Genomic DNA, 14,845 nt, shown 5'->3' with positions numbered 1-14,845 from the left:
TACTGTTAGCATACAGCATGTCAGGCTATAGTAAGCTATGGAGGTAAAAAGACAATACAGGACGAACAAACATATAGGCTTACGTGAAAATGTTTTTTGATCCAAGGCATAAATGCCAAATTATAATCGCAGGACAGACAAAACATATAGTACCCAGTATCGTTGTCAAGTCCACCATGGTCGGTAGGCCGACTACGGTGCATATGACATGTAAAGATTATACTAGGTCCCACAATCTTGGAATGCACGGAACTGGCTTTGAAGAACAACTTTTTCAGATTCCAAAATCAGACTTACCACCAGGTCCACGGGACATGCATGGCAGTACATTTGCGGCGAGCTTGGCATGTCTGTTTATGGCGCATTTTAAGGCATTACATATACTAACGGAAAACAATCCCTTTTCCAAGGAGATAAAAGAATGGAAACACTACATTGATGACATTTTGGTATTTTGGATGGGTACGGAGGAACGTTGCACATAATTCCACAAGTGGATTAACCAGCAGGATACCTTACTGAAATTCACCCTATCAACCTCACCAAAGGAAATCCCCTTTCTGGACTTATTGATCACACTGGATAACGGCTGCCTTACCACAAAGGCATACCGGAAACCCACCAACCACAATAGTCTCTTGCCTTACAACAGCCACCATCCGAAGGCCCTGAGGGAAAACCTCCCTTATGGGTAATTCCTCAGGCTAAGAAGAAATTTCAGTACCATCCAGGACTACGAACTACAGGCCAACAGGCTAAGTGCAAACCTAGAGAAAAGGAGCTATCGCAAACAAACCATCAGGAATGCAAGAAAAAGAGCACGTAACAACCATCGAGATGCCCTTTTGGAAACTCACAAAAAACCACAGGAGGATGTTGTCACTTGCGTGACCACATTCACGCCTAAGTCCAACAAAGTGAAAAATATAGTGCTTAAACATTGGCACATTATCAACACAAGAGACCTCAACCTGGAGCAACCCAGATTTGCCTTTAAGCACACACAGAACTTGAGAGACCTACTAGTACACACTAGCCCTCCCACGAAACAGTCTGAGGATCAAACAACTCTATGGGGCATCCCGACAGTTAAAGGACATTACCCTCGTGGTAATTGCAAAGTCTGTACCCTGACCTCCCATACCAAGGAGCTTCAGTTGGGCGATATAAAATGGACACAAGGCAGACACACTAACTACAATACCAACAAGTCAGGGTAAGGATGAATGACCACAGAAGCAATGTACGCTGCGGCCGCATAACTACAAAAATGAGCACAAACTACATAGGGAAATGACACACGACTGAACAACTCTACTGGACCACTGTAACACAACAACACTGTTCCAGAGAGAACAGAGATGGGTCAACAGATTACAGACGAACACACAGGGTCTTAACGATGAGATCCCTTGGATAGAACTCTTGTGACACTCTATAGCTTCCTAGTTTATACCTTAATCCTTACCATATCAACACTGCACTCAGTAGCTAACCAGCATGGCCTCAAAAACACCCTCCATATCTCAACTCCTACGAGGTACATTTGTTCCTTCCACCTCAAAAGAGGGCCTCATATACCAGTAGCCTCGGGGGTATCACTTATCACACCAGCCATTAGTTTAATGTACCGCATCAAGGCTTTCTCAGGAATACCTATTGGTACCTGCTGATACAATCACCATTCTTACTAACACCTTTTTTAAGCCAAGAACCGGGCTCACCACAAATGCGTGCTTATCTGCCGAGCATTTCTCCTTGCTCGGTAATATGACCCGCGACCCAAGAGAAACATTCCCTCAGATGCTAGAGCAAATATGCCACTATAAATTACACCATCCAGTGGTTTTACTTTTCTTATTTCACCACGTTGTGGCATTAAATGTGATCCCTATGGGTGCAATACAGCAAATAGCCACTCTTACACTGATAGCCTTCAACCCATCTTTTGATCGGGTTGACCACTTCAATATGGCACCAGCGCACGCGGGTGCAACCACCAAGCACGTCTCTTGCTTGGTTGCCTCACACGTGGTTCGATTTTTATCTTTCTCTCCTCACCGGTTGTGTCATTATATGTGATCCCTTAGGCACAACAGAGCATATAGCCAATCTCACACCGTTAGACTTGTATTTAATTAATTTCATTTTTATTTTTTAACAAGTGGGTTGACCACTTCAATATGGCACTCGTGCACGCGTGTGCAACCACCAAGTGCGTCCCTTGCTCGGAGGCCACACATGTGACCCGGAACTGCCATGCTCCCACTCCAGTCTCCAGATCACTGCATAAACACAGCAGCAGCAGCATTCAAGCATCGTTGGAGACGGCGTGGGGTTGGGTAGGTGCACAGGCCTCCAATACCTACAAGGAACTGTAAGTAAAGCAATAATTCTGCCGCTTTGTTTGTTTATACGGCCACTTAGAGCAGCAGATTCTTGCATTTCTCTCTCACGCTACCATTGCCTAAACTTTGCTATTACTTGCAACAGATCTCGAGGGACCCACAGCCAATTCTCATGGGGATTTCTTAACTTGGGGGAGCACATTACGATCAATACTTGCCTATCTTTTTTGTTCACAGTGACCTGAGGTTTTCTATCAATGGTGGGACCTAGTAAACTCTTTATATGTCATATGCACCGTAGTCTGCCTACTGACCATGGTGGCCTTGACAACGATACTGGGTACTATATGGTTTGTCTGTCCTGCGATTATCCTTAGGCATTTACACCATGGATCTAAAAACATTTTCACGTAAGCATATATGTTTGTTCGTCATGTATTGTCTTTTTACCTCCATTGTTTTTTTACCTCCATAGCTCACTCGTTCCAGAATACTACTTCCTTACCTCCTTTGTGGCACTAGATTAATTATTACAGGCCACATATCTTTCCTATCTATCACCACACATTTGCTGGTCCTGAAGAAGCGCATGGGATCTCCTCCTGAGACCACTAAATTGCGCAAAACATGTAGACCGAAAAAACATACCCACTAGGGGTGTGTTAAAAACCTAGCTACAGAGGGTTATCATATCCCTCACCGCAGCACCACCATTTTACTAATGACAGAGGGACTCTCTTTCTTAATAACTTCACATTAGGTCACCACTGCCACTCACCCCACGCACTCTTACGGCTTTATCCTGAAGAGATCTCTGAAAAAGTGACCTTTCAGGGGATCCATAGGGCATTGCAGGGCCGGCCCGACGAGGAGCAATAGCCCAATAACTAAGCATGACATCCTTCGGGGTGTGTGAGCGCACCAAGAACAGGACACACTGTCCCCAGTAATCACAGTAGTAGAATGACAATCGTTTTCTTTCTTTACCTTCCTCTTATAGGAACAGTGACTCTTGTGGTATATAGTCTACTTTTCGGGAGTACGAGTCACTGGACCTTTATGTAGCTCCTTGTCACCCCCTCTCTCTGATTTTGTGGTGTGAATATTCAACTTATTCTCCAGTACACTTTTCAAAGGATGTTTAAAATGGGGATGGACTCCTCCAAACACTGACAGATTAAGGGAGTTTTTCTTTCCTGCCTCCTCTTCTACTTCTCCACAATTCCTAATGAACAAACATTTCCTAGAAGGTTCATCATGTGGTCACTCACCTTTCTGATAAGAGATCCCATTCGGCACTTCAGAGGCTCCAGAGGAGTGCCAGTCACAGCTTGGAGATGCTTTCTCCTATAAATGTGAATTTCGAGTTTCCAGATCCAACAGTGCCCTCTACATCAGTGCCCTTCCTCATCATCACTGCCACTTCCAGGCACCCATTTTACATAAACATCAAGGAATTTATTTTGGCGCTCAGTTGGACCTAGACATGTTCATCATCTCCATTCTAAGATTACGCGATGTAAATAAAATTCCCCCTGGGCCTACTTAAAGACTGTCATGCAAACCTGAATAACCATTAGGGAGACAGCTCTTCTCCTGTCAGCTAAGAGCCACTTACCTCATCAGCGTTTGCATCATCCTCCACCATGAAGAAGGAACATTGTTAGCTTCTTCTCAGGCCTTCAAACAAGTGGCTTAACTGCTCTTCAGCTACTAGTTAAGCTCCTGCATGTACACTGGCACGCACTTGTAGGGAGGAGGGCGGAACACTTGTTGAAAAAACTGTCAAGTACCATGCTCTGCATATTCACTTATCTCACCACACTTCGCAAGATGACTGTTTTGCGTTTGTATAATGGAGAAATAGAAACAATAGCTGTACTTAATGTTGAACATGTGCACTGATTATTAAGTAGCGTCGACAGCAATTGGATTCATAGCTACTCATTACAAAAGTACTTCATGTAAGTATCTGTTGAACCTACAACACAAGAGATCAAAAAATATAAGTGAAAATGTAAGAACTGAGAATACCCTTGGGGAGCCTTTGTTTGTGGTTCCATGTCCCAGGTCATTTCATGGGCATGTCAGAGGTGAGCCCAATGGACAAGTCTATGGGTAGATCCTATAGATAAATCCCAACTCAGAATCAGGTAGGGCTTGGTGGACATAGTGAACAATCCTGCAGGAGCCAGAGTGACACGTTTTGGGATGTGCTGGAAGGCCCATGAGGAGGCTTCAAGGAATACACAGGACAGGACTAGAGGAGCCCAACAGGCAGCCATTGTGAGCTTAAGTCAGGCACGACTGACTCCTCCCACCCCTGCTGACCTTCCAGAGGCAGTGTTCATTTGCCTGCTCTCCAGATTGCCTTCCTGTCGGTTTGCACTTTGGTAACGTGTGGCACCGATGATGAATGCAGGTCTCTACGAACGACACATCTATAGAGAATAGTCAAAGCAGAGATCCCCCGGAGTGGCTGCCATGGTCATGTCCTTAGATCTGGTGCACCGTGCAAGCATATGCCACAAAAATAAAAGAATGTACAAAAGAAAACACGCCACCATCACCTCAACGTCATGGGCACATGCTTGCAATAAAAACAATTAATCACCACCTGTTTTTAAATAGAGCTGTACAGGTACTTCCTAGAAGGCAGGCAAACATAGAACAAGCTTAGAACAACCTTGAGAACTCTTTTCATTTTGAATGCACATCAAAAGAAATATGACTCTGACCTGTAAGAAACTGTACGACTGCCCATGAACTACTACAACCTGAAGACATGGTTTAATCACACAGGAATGACTTAAAGATACAGACTAGAAAGAAAATACATTGCCAAACAGTGGCTCTGAAGTGCGCTTGTTTGGTGGCTGTGCACACATGATCAGGTAAAATGCTGCCACTCAGAGTGCCAGATGCCAGTGGCTCAACTGAACGGACCCATTGCCCTGTGCGGTCTGCTGTGGAGCAAAATACTTGAACAGACCACCAGCAGAGAGGGCTGGCTCAAAGCTCATCTATGTATATGTAATTGTGTGGCCTTTTATTGATGATTTTTATAATCTACTACAGGAGGGTGGCACATAGCTGAGCTCACTCTGGGCCAGTCCTAACGCAGCCCTACAAACTGAGGAGGTAAAGTAGCGTTTGAGCAATTACTAAGCCAGAGGGTCTGCGATGAAACCACGGTGACAATAATGGGGGCCACGAAGGGCCTCTGGTCCTTGATCTGCAGTCGGTAAGGGCCTCACCAAGTCTAAAGGGAGGAACAGGCGTTCATATGCGAGAAAATGACAAGACTAAATGGCTCTAAAAATTGTGGCAACCAGAAAGAAACGATCACAATGGAAAACATGTTCTGCTTGCACCACAAGGGTTGGAACTGAAGGTGGTCATTTCATGCTGAAAGCCTTGGGGGATGGGTGGTATCAGTCCATTTTTCGGTGGCCAAATAAATGTAAATGATTGCAGACATTTTAAATTAACTTCTGTGCAGCATATTTGGGTTCAATCGTGACCCCGTTGTTTTTCTTACAGTCTTCTTGCGCTCTCATGTGGCCCATTGTGGTACAGCAAGGAGGGTTGCCACTGATGTGCATGGCATGTTTTATTTAGCAGTGTTCATCTTCCCAACGTCGCTATCCTGCCCAAACTGTAATAGCCACAAAAAAATCTACCAAACACTTTTAGTTGATGATTGTGACTCTGACTCCGCCTTTTACGTTTCAGCTGCTTTTACTGCCAGTTAGATTAGATGAGCGGTACTCCTGATGTACAGGGTTGTGGCTGCGCCAGAAACAAGCATTGGCATAGCCAATAGTTCTCGCCGATGGCTTTGGCAATATTTTTTTGTCTTGCAGTATAACTATATTTGTGTGGTTGCTATGTAGTATGACTACAAGTTTTTGGTGTCAGATGGTAGCAAAAAGGAATTTGGCAAGGAAAGGGGGGGGGGGCAATCACGGCCCCGAAACTGGAGGAGTGGGCATTAGACCTAGACTGGTGCTGGCAAGCAGAATGTGTGATTTACACAAAGGGGTGTCCCCAGAAAGGGACGAAAATATGGGGGGCCTGGCGGGCTTACCGAGGACTGTAATACTGATACTGTGAAATTACAGAGAGTTGTCTCCATGAGTAAATGTAATGTAAAATGACATGATTGCAGAATTGTAAAACAAAATGTGGCACAGATATGCTTTCTCAATGTTTATCTCATTATCGTATATGTATCAATAAAAAGAGTAAAAAAAAATTGGGGTGTAAAGGGTTGTTAAGTGAAGTTTTGTAAATTAGAGTGGAGTGTTATGCAGTGGAGTATAGTGGTGTACAGTGGTTATGGAGTGGCGTATTGTGTAATATAGAACGTATAGTGGAAGGGTGTAGTCTTTAGTGGAGCAGATTGTTAGAGTGGAGTATAGTTTGTTAGTGCAGTTGAGTGTTGTTAAGTTGCATAGAGTGTTGTGCAGGGGTACAGAGATGCGTGTGCTGTAAAGAGTGTTGTGTAGATTGTACTAGAGTGTTGCAGAGTAGAGTGGCTAAGAGTAGAGTAGATTGTATACAGTGGAGTATTGTAGGAGAGTGTAATGTTATTAAGTGGAGTAGAGTGTTGTGAAGTTAGCGGCTTTGATTATAGCGGAGTGGCGTTGAGGGGAGGTGTAGGGGGGTTTGTTGTGGAGTGGACTAGAGTAGTATAGAGGGAGTTGCGTAGAATGCTGTTGAGTGTAGTAGTATGTTATAGTGTGAATTTCATTGGTGTATATTTGTATAGAACGCTTTTGAGTTTATTTAGTGAATTGATATAGATTGCGGTAGAGTGTTATGTTGGAGTATAGAATAATGGACTTTTTGGTTTCTAAACAGGAATACTGAAGATTTGTGTTTTGTTGACTGAGGTGTAGTGTTGTAGAGTGGAGTGTTGTAGAGTGGTTTGGGGTGAAGTTGTGTAAAGCATAGTAGTGCAGAGGAGTAGCTTGGCATTTATTGCAGCGGTGTTGATTGCATTCGGTGTTAGTAATTGTACGCAAATAAAATAGACTATTTTTATATTTGATGTAGATTTTTATTGCGCCTTGTTTTTTTAATACATATAGAATATCACAATTAACGTTCAAAAAATGTAATTAGCAGTGACAAAACATTTTACAAAGAAAAAATATTTCCTTTTTTGTATTCTTATACACAGTGGTAATTTCTTTTAGAAGCTATTTGATGCATCCATTGCAGTAAATGATTTTGAATGTTAATGGTAAATGTACCATTAATTAATCAGCCAAGTCTTCCACTTGTGGACTGATAATGAATCAATCCATTAATTTTTCATTATTAATGTCCATAGATTGTAACTTTTCATTTTTCTTAACTTGTGTCGTTAGTGTGATTGTTTCTTGTGTGTTTTTTTCTACCCCACACATGGGAATGGTTAATGTTTCCGGTGGTGCTTCTGTAGGCTGTGAATAAAAGTGAGAAAATGATTAGTGTTATATTTATATATAAATAAATTACATGTTAAAAGAAATTGCTGAGGTAGTGATATAATTGTATATACTAGGCTGCCTTTATTTTGGAACTATGTTTACTCTTTTTAGTAAGTTTATAACTTAGTTGTATGTAGAAATTGGACTTTGGTAGTAGTGTATAATTTACTTTCAAGACCTGCACTATATATGGTAAACCAATGGTATTTTAATACTCTGTTATCAGGGTGATTATAGTTTGTTATTGTTTAGAGTGTGTGTATTCTAGTCCTAATGTTGGTAGCTTGCTGGTTGAGCGTTCTGCATTTGTTAGTAATTTTACTATATTTTCGCTAAACGTTTAAAGTTAATTTGAAATATTATGAGTGGGCTGCTGCTTTATTATACATGCAATCTATCATTGGTGGGAATGAGGAAAATTGGTGTGCTGAAGAGAGCATTCCTCCTATATACGAATTACTAATCAGGGAAAATGGGAAAATAAAGTTATTTTATGAAAGTGAAGTTCAAGATTCTCTTTTAAAATCTGAGCAATTATGAGGAATAGAATTGGAATGGGGAGATTTAGCTACTAATACCCAATATGGGGAGCTCAAGGTCTTCCTTCGCTCTTCCGGGATGCTTGTTGTCGTAGTTGGTAGGCCAGGGGGCTTACCTGGGAGACACAGTGGCTTTATTTGAAGAATTACAACAGGATTAAGGGCTGGATAATTTTTTTTTTTTAAATACCTTCAGATTCGCAATTTGCTCTTAAAACAAGCATTTGCAATGGAATAGGTCTCGCATTTATAAGAGTTTGAGCTATTGGCATTGTAAAATTACAATGCCTTTTATTTATGTTTTAGTTTTAAAACAAATAAAAGGCATTGTCATTTACAATGTCAGTAGCATAAACTCACATAAAAGCAGTGTGTGGAGTGCAGCAGTGTGCGGCGTGCAGCAGTGTGCGGTGTGCAGCAGTGTGTAGCGTGCAGCAGTGTGAGGCGTGCAGCAGTGTGAGGCTTGCAGCAGTGTGTGGCGTGCAGCAGTGTGCAGCAGTGTGTGGCGTGCAGCAGTGTTTCGTGTAGCAGTGTGAGGCATGCAGCACTGTGTGGCGTGCAGCGGCGTGCAGCAGTGTGCGGCATGCAGCAGTGTGCGGCGTGCAGCAGTGTGCGGCGTGCAGCAGTGTGCTGCATGCAGCAGTGTCGTGCAGCAAGCAGCAGTGAGTAATGCAGCAGTGTGCAGCAGTGTGCAGCAGTGTGTGGCGTGCAGCAGTGTGCGGCGTGCAGCAGTGTGTGCCGTGCAGCAGTGTGTGCCGTGCAGCAGTGTTTCGTGTAGCATTGTGCGGCGTGCAGCAGTGTGTGGCATGCAGCAGTGTGGGGCGAGCAGCAGTGTGTGGCATGCAGCAGTGTTTCGTGTAGCAGTGTGCGGCGTGCAGCAGTGTGCGGCGTGCAGCAGTGTGTGGCGTGCAGCAGTGTGTGGCGTGCAGAGGCATGCAGCAGTGTGGCGTGCAGCAGTGTGTGGCGTGCAGCAGTGTGTGGCGTGTAGCAGTGTGCGGTGTGCAGCAGTGTGCGGCGTGCAGCAGTGTGAGGCATGCAGCAGTGTGTGGAGTGCAGCAGTGTGAGGCGTGCAGCAGTGTGAGGCATGCAGCAGTGTGTGGCGTGCAGCAGTGTGTGGCGTGCAGCAGTGTGAGGCATGCAGCAGTGTGAGGCGTGCAGCAGTGTGAGGCGTGCAGCAGTGTTTCGTGTAGCAGTGTGAGGCGTGCAGCAGTGTGCGGCGTGCAGCAGTGTGAGGCGTGCAGCAGTGTGAGGCGTGCAGCAGTGTTTCGTGTAGCAGTGTGAGGCGTGCAGCAGTGTGCGGCGTGCAGCAGTGTGAGGCATGCAGCAGTGTGTGGAGTGCAGCAGTTTGAGGAGTGCAGCAGTGTGAGGCGTGCAGCAGTGTGAGGCATGCAGCAGTGTGTGGCGTGCAGCAGTGTGTGGCGTGCAGCAGTGTGAGGCGTGCAGCAGTGTGAGGCGTGCAGCAGTGTTTCGTGTAGCAGTGTGAGGCGTGCAGCAGTGTTTCGTGTAGCAGTGTGTGGCGTGCAGCAGTGTGTGGCGTGCAGCAGTGTGAGGCGTGCAGCAGTGTGAGGCGTGCAGCAGTGTTTCGTGTAGCAGTGTGAGGCGTGCAGCAGTGTGAGGCGTGCAGCAGTGTTTCGTGTAGCAGTTTGAGGCGTGCAGCAGTGTTTCGTGTAGCAGTGTGTGGCGTGTAGCAGTGTGCGGTGTGCAGCAGTGTGTGGCGTGCAGCAGTGTGAGGCGTGCAGCAGTGTGAGGCGTGCAGCAGTGTTTCGTGTAGCAGTGTGTGGCGTGCGGTAGTGTGCAGCGTGCAGCAGTGTGCGGCGTGCAGCAGTGTGTGGCGTGCAGCAGTGTGTGGCGTGCAGCAGTGTGTGGCATGGTTTGTAAACAACAAGAAAAGCGGACATCAAAGGAAGGATGGGAGGGAACGAGCATATGGGGTGTGAGTTATAACGAAAGTTAATTGTTGTAAGAGGGGATGCAGGAAGTAAGGCCGAGCGCGCGCTGGCGAAAGCAGTCTGCTGCTTTCAAGTCCGATGCCAGATGCCAGCTTCTCGCTTGAATGCCTCACATGCACTGGCCATAAACCGCATTCCTAAGGTCTTGTGCCCCTTACTAAATCTCTCTGAATGCGTGAGGCGGTGCACGCACAGGAAGTAGCTGGTGGCAAATGGAATGCGCGTGGTTGTGCGCGTAACCGCCACCCGATCTGCCTGGCAAGCCTTTGGGAGCATTTTCTGAAGCCCCTACATAAGTCTCGCTGAGCGATCGCTTACGCGATAGCCAGCCGAGACCTAAAAAGGAGGGGGACGCAGTGGATTTGTCAAGCTAACTTTGATTGAGATTGTGGGTAATGACTCTAGGTGTACAATTTGCCAAATCTATGAAGACTTGAGCTTCTTAATGCGGGATGATTTGTAAAAACATGTCAGTAAATGGTGTAAGAAACTAGGCACAATAGACGGTTATAGTCTACTGGAGGTTGAGATGAGTTACATGTTTTAGTTTAAGCTATTTAAAAGGCTAGAAGGTCACTAACTGTAATCTTGCCTAAACTATTTGCTATTGCTTTTATAATGTTTAGAAACTTAGTGTAAATTTTGCTTTTTTTTTCTAAGAAGGATTTTTTACATTTGAGTAGGGGTGATGACTTTAACATTGTATGTTTTGTATTGGTTTTGAACTTACCTGAGGTATGCTGTATCTTGTCGTATTTAAAAGTTTCTTAACATTAAATTCATGGACAGTCACATGTGATTTTAATATATTGTCCAATTTGGATCCGAAATTGTGTTGACTCTCTCCATAAAGTAATTTTGACATAGTCAGTGGAGTCCTTTATTGTAAAAGATTTCTGTTGGGTTTCTTGTCTTCCAAATATTGTGGCAACACTCTTCCCGTGAAATTTAAATAAAACCTTTCAAACATTATTAATTAAATGAAAATGAAAGCCACGCTGCTTAGGACCATCTTTGTCGCAACATTTCTGTCTTAATTCATGGTGCATGTCTCGAAACAGAAGCCCATCAACATGAGTAGGGTTTTAAAAGCACAAGAATTGTTGATTGAGAAACCACTAACTTCCCAAAGGACATCTATAAATGTGTGTGTTACAAGTGGTGCTCATTGTAATCACCCTGGCATTACACAATAGCTGCTGGGCCAGAATTGCATCTTACTGTTCAATTCCCTCCCGTAGCAAACCAGTAGCCCTAAAATATGTAAAAATGTATTTATTTTGCAGTATTTATAAAGCACAAACAGTCCTCCCCAAAGGGATATCAGGCATTGTCAAATTCCACACATTCACATATCTTACGGGGCAGAGAACAGAGAGAAAGCCAAGTTTTGAGCCTTTTTCTGAAGCTGAGATAATAATCTATACTGCAAAGGTCCACGGGTAGCATATTTCAGTGAGCACCTGCCAAATATGTAAAAGAGCGGCCACCAGTTCTGGGTTTTCTGATCCGTGTGGTCTCAGCCACGGGTAAAGTGGAGGATCTCAGATTTACTGAAGTATAAAAATCCAGTTTAGCACGAAGAATCCTAGGGCCTGAATTATGAAAAGCCCTGTGTGCACGACAAAGAAGTTGAAACGTAGCCCTTTTTAGGTCGACCTTAAGCAGCACGCATGTACTGTCTTCGAGACATGCGGTATTCACTCTATGGGCTTGAACATGCCCAGCATTTCCCATTGTTTTCCTCGAAATTCCTTTGCTTTTGTTGGTGAATGTTTACATTTGTCCCACCTTCTGACAGTTTTGTTCCCGCCTGAAGACTGCCCCTGCTACAGGGATCCTTTTACTATTGGACATATGTTTGTTGTTGAGTGGACTTTTTTTATTAGTTGCTTTCCGACCAGCCACTGGTTCCATAATGTTTCCTTTGCTCCTCCATGGGTATGTTGGGCTGACCTTTCGCTTGTTATTTTCCGAGCTCTCATCTGGCTGCGTTTCATTATTGCAATTCAACTTTAAGATCTGTTTCGAACACAAGCAGTCGCAGTGATCCGGACGCAGCGTTCTTTTAACACAACCAGTCGGAGAAGCATAAATGCAATTGAAATGTAAAAATATCACGGCGACTAATTGTGTTAAAAAAAACGCTGCGCCTGGATCACAGCACCTAATTAAAAAGTCCAGTCAACAACGTAAATGCAGTTCTTTCCAGTTTCATCCAATTCCACCTCCTTTTGATTGAATCTGCGTAATTAGGCACTCCACTGCACACGCTGCGCTTGAGGTACTTTTTAAAAACAAATGTTGCCCGTGTTTCTTTTTTGTGTTGCTACCCACCATCACCTCTCCTCTGCGTGCGCGGTAAATTAGTATTTTTTTGTTTTTTAACTGTTTTGCTGCCCCACACCACATCCTCTCCACCGTCCACGCTTGCTTAAAGAGTAGCCGCCTTTCATCAGCTGCCATTTTCCGTTGTTCTCAGCGCCTGGCACTGAGGACTAGTGGACTACTACAAAGACTAGGTATTCTGTTGCTACAGACAAGACAGCATAGCGCTGTAGTGTATCCGAGCGGGAGGGATCCCTGATAGGACTCCCCATGCTTTTGACTGAATGGGTAGGTGAGCACTGAGCGCCGCATCTCTCTCCACCCTTGGGAACAGGCCGGATGGCTGCATGTGGTCAGTTCTCTGCGGCTCGGTGCAGCTCTAAGGAAAGAAGCCAGAGGAGAGTCCCCCTGATGGATCCGTACCGTGCCAGACTGCTTTCTTTGTGGGTAAGGCTGGAACTGTGTGTGATGGCAGCGGTGCCTATGCGATGTAAGTGGCAGGAGTGTGTGCTGACCTGGTATCCCCTCCTAGTGTACCTGGTGGAGGTATACACCGCGGGCCAGGGGTGTATACTGTGCACCAGTGGCATGCATAGGTTAACAGTGGACAATAACGCTCCTACAGGTCACACTTTGCTTCAAATTAAATGGTCTGTGTTGCATTGCTGCACTGGCTCTGAACTGTCTGCAATGTGTTTTGTAGAACTACTCTGTGCTGCCTGGACTGAGGGTTGCTGCATGGTTCTGGTATGCACACGCTAATAAAGTGAGGATCAATGTGCTAGGGTTATGGTAGTGGAGTTGTATCGTTGTATGTGTGCTTTTGTGTGTGTGTGTTCTTCAATACTCGCTGTTTGGCGTTGATCATCTTGCATGACTTCTGTATGTGGTTGCTTCTGTGGTGTGCTGCTTTTGATAAGTTGATAAGTTAGTGCTAATTATCCACACAGTTCCATGCCACACAATTCAACTCCACACATTTCCAATCCACACCATGTCATTCTACATCAAACCACATAATTCAACTCAACAACACATTTAGACAACACACCACATACATCCAATCCCCACCACAGAATTCCATATCATGCCACAAAATTCGATAGCACAACATAGAATTAAACCCCACTACATACCACTCCACAACACAAAATACCATTCCACATAATTACACTCCTTAACACACAACCCCACTCCACATAATTCCAGTACACTCAATACTACATAATTACTATCCACATAATTCCACTACATGATTCCTAGCCATACAATTCCAGAACTAACAATCCCAAATCAAGCCAACATAATTCTATCATCAGAGGATGTTCCTTCGATTGCATGGGGGCGTGGCCCCGTGCAAATGAGGGAATCCCTTTGCCCTTTGCCTCTGCGTCCGTGCCGTATTAGAGACAGAGGCAAAGAAGCTGTCAGGAGGCCCACTGACAGTGCACCACCTAAAAGATGGTGCACTGTCATTGAGCCCCCTGACGGCAGCACTCTTGAAGGTGGAAAGGGGGTCCTATGGATCCCCCCCAGACACCCCCTTAGCAGGCAGCTGCAGTCACTCACTGCACGTGGATCTCTAATCCCCCTTAAAAGTGCAGACAGGTTGCCGCCTGCACAGTGAAACATGGAGCGGCTGCTTCAAAGCTTCTTCGTATTTCACTTGAATGCGCGTCACCCTGGGCAGCATGACTTCACTGCTGCTCTGGTGCAACGCATTCAATGTAATACAGCACACTCTCGTAGTAAGCGCAGGGCGCACCTTTGTAAGCCCGAATGAGACCATGGAGGTTGCACCAAGTGCAGTGCTGAATTAGTGAGAGCATATCTACATCACTTGGATTGTTCATGGGAGATGGCTGGTTGTTCCAGTAGTTGCTCGAGGATGGGTATCCATCTGGACTGTGACAGAGTGACTCTGCCTAATAAATCTACATCTTTAAACTATCTTCAACGATTCAGGTTCATTCCAAAAAAGAGACATAGCCTTTTTTTTTTTATTAGAGTTTGTAGGTTTTGATACTTCATAACAAACGTGGCGGATGTCCCTTCCACCATATTACAAGTGTATTCTAGCCTATACCACTTGTAATAAAGTGTACATAGGGGCGTAGTACCATTAGGGTCAGCAGGTGCAGTGAAAGGGGCCATTTCCTTTGCTCTCACCAGGGCCCATGGCATCCTTGCTACTCTCCTGT

At 44.9% G+C, this 14,845-nt stretch overlaps 1 long non-coding RNA gene across 1 annotated transcript in view; it reads right to left on the bottom strand.

Moving 5' to 3' along the window:
• Window positions 1–7,531: 7,531 nt before the first annotated feature.
• LOC146868316 (uncharacterized) overlaps window positions 7,532–14,845 on the bottom strand; it is a 61,308-nt gene continuing 53,994 nt past the window's right edge. The window contains exon 3 of the long non-coding RNA XR_014966200.1: window positions 7,532–7,801. This is a non-coding gene — a long non-coding RNA (uncharacterized LOC146868316). The remainder of the gene's footprint in view (window positions 7,802–14,845) is intronic.

The sequence above is a fragment of the Triturus cristatus genome, chromosome 1_2 (assembly GCF_964204655.1).
Source record: "Triturus cristatus chromosome 1_2, aTriCri1.1, whole genome shotgun sequence".
NCBI classification, from domain to species: domain Eukaryota; kingdom Metazoa; phylum Chordata; class Amphibia; order Caudata; family Salamandridae; genus Triturus; species Triturus cristatus.
This window is presented reverse-complemented; position numbering and strand designations above follow the sequence as displayed.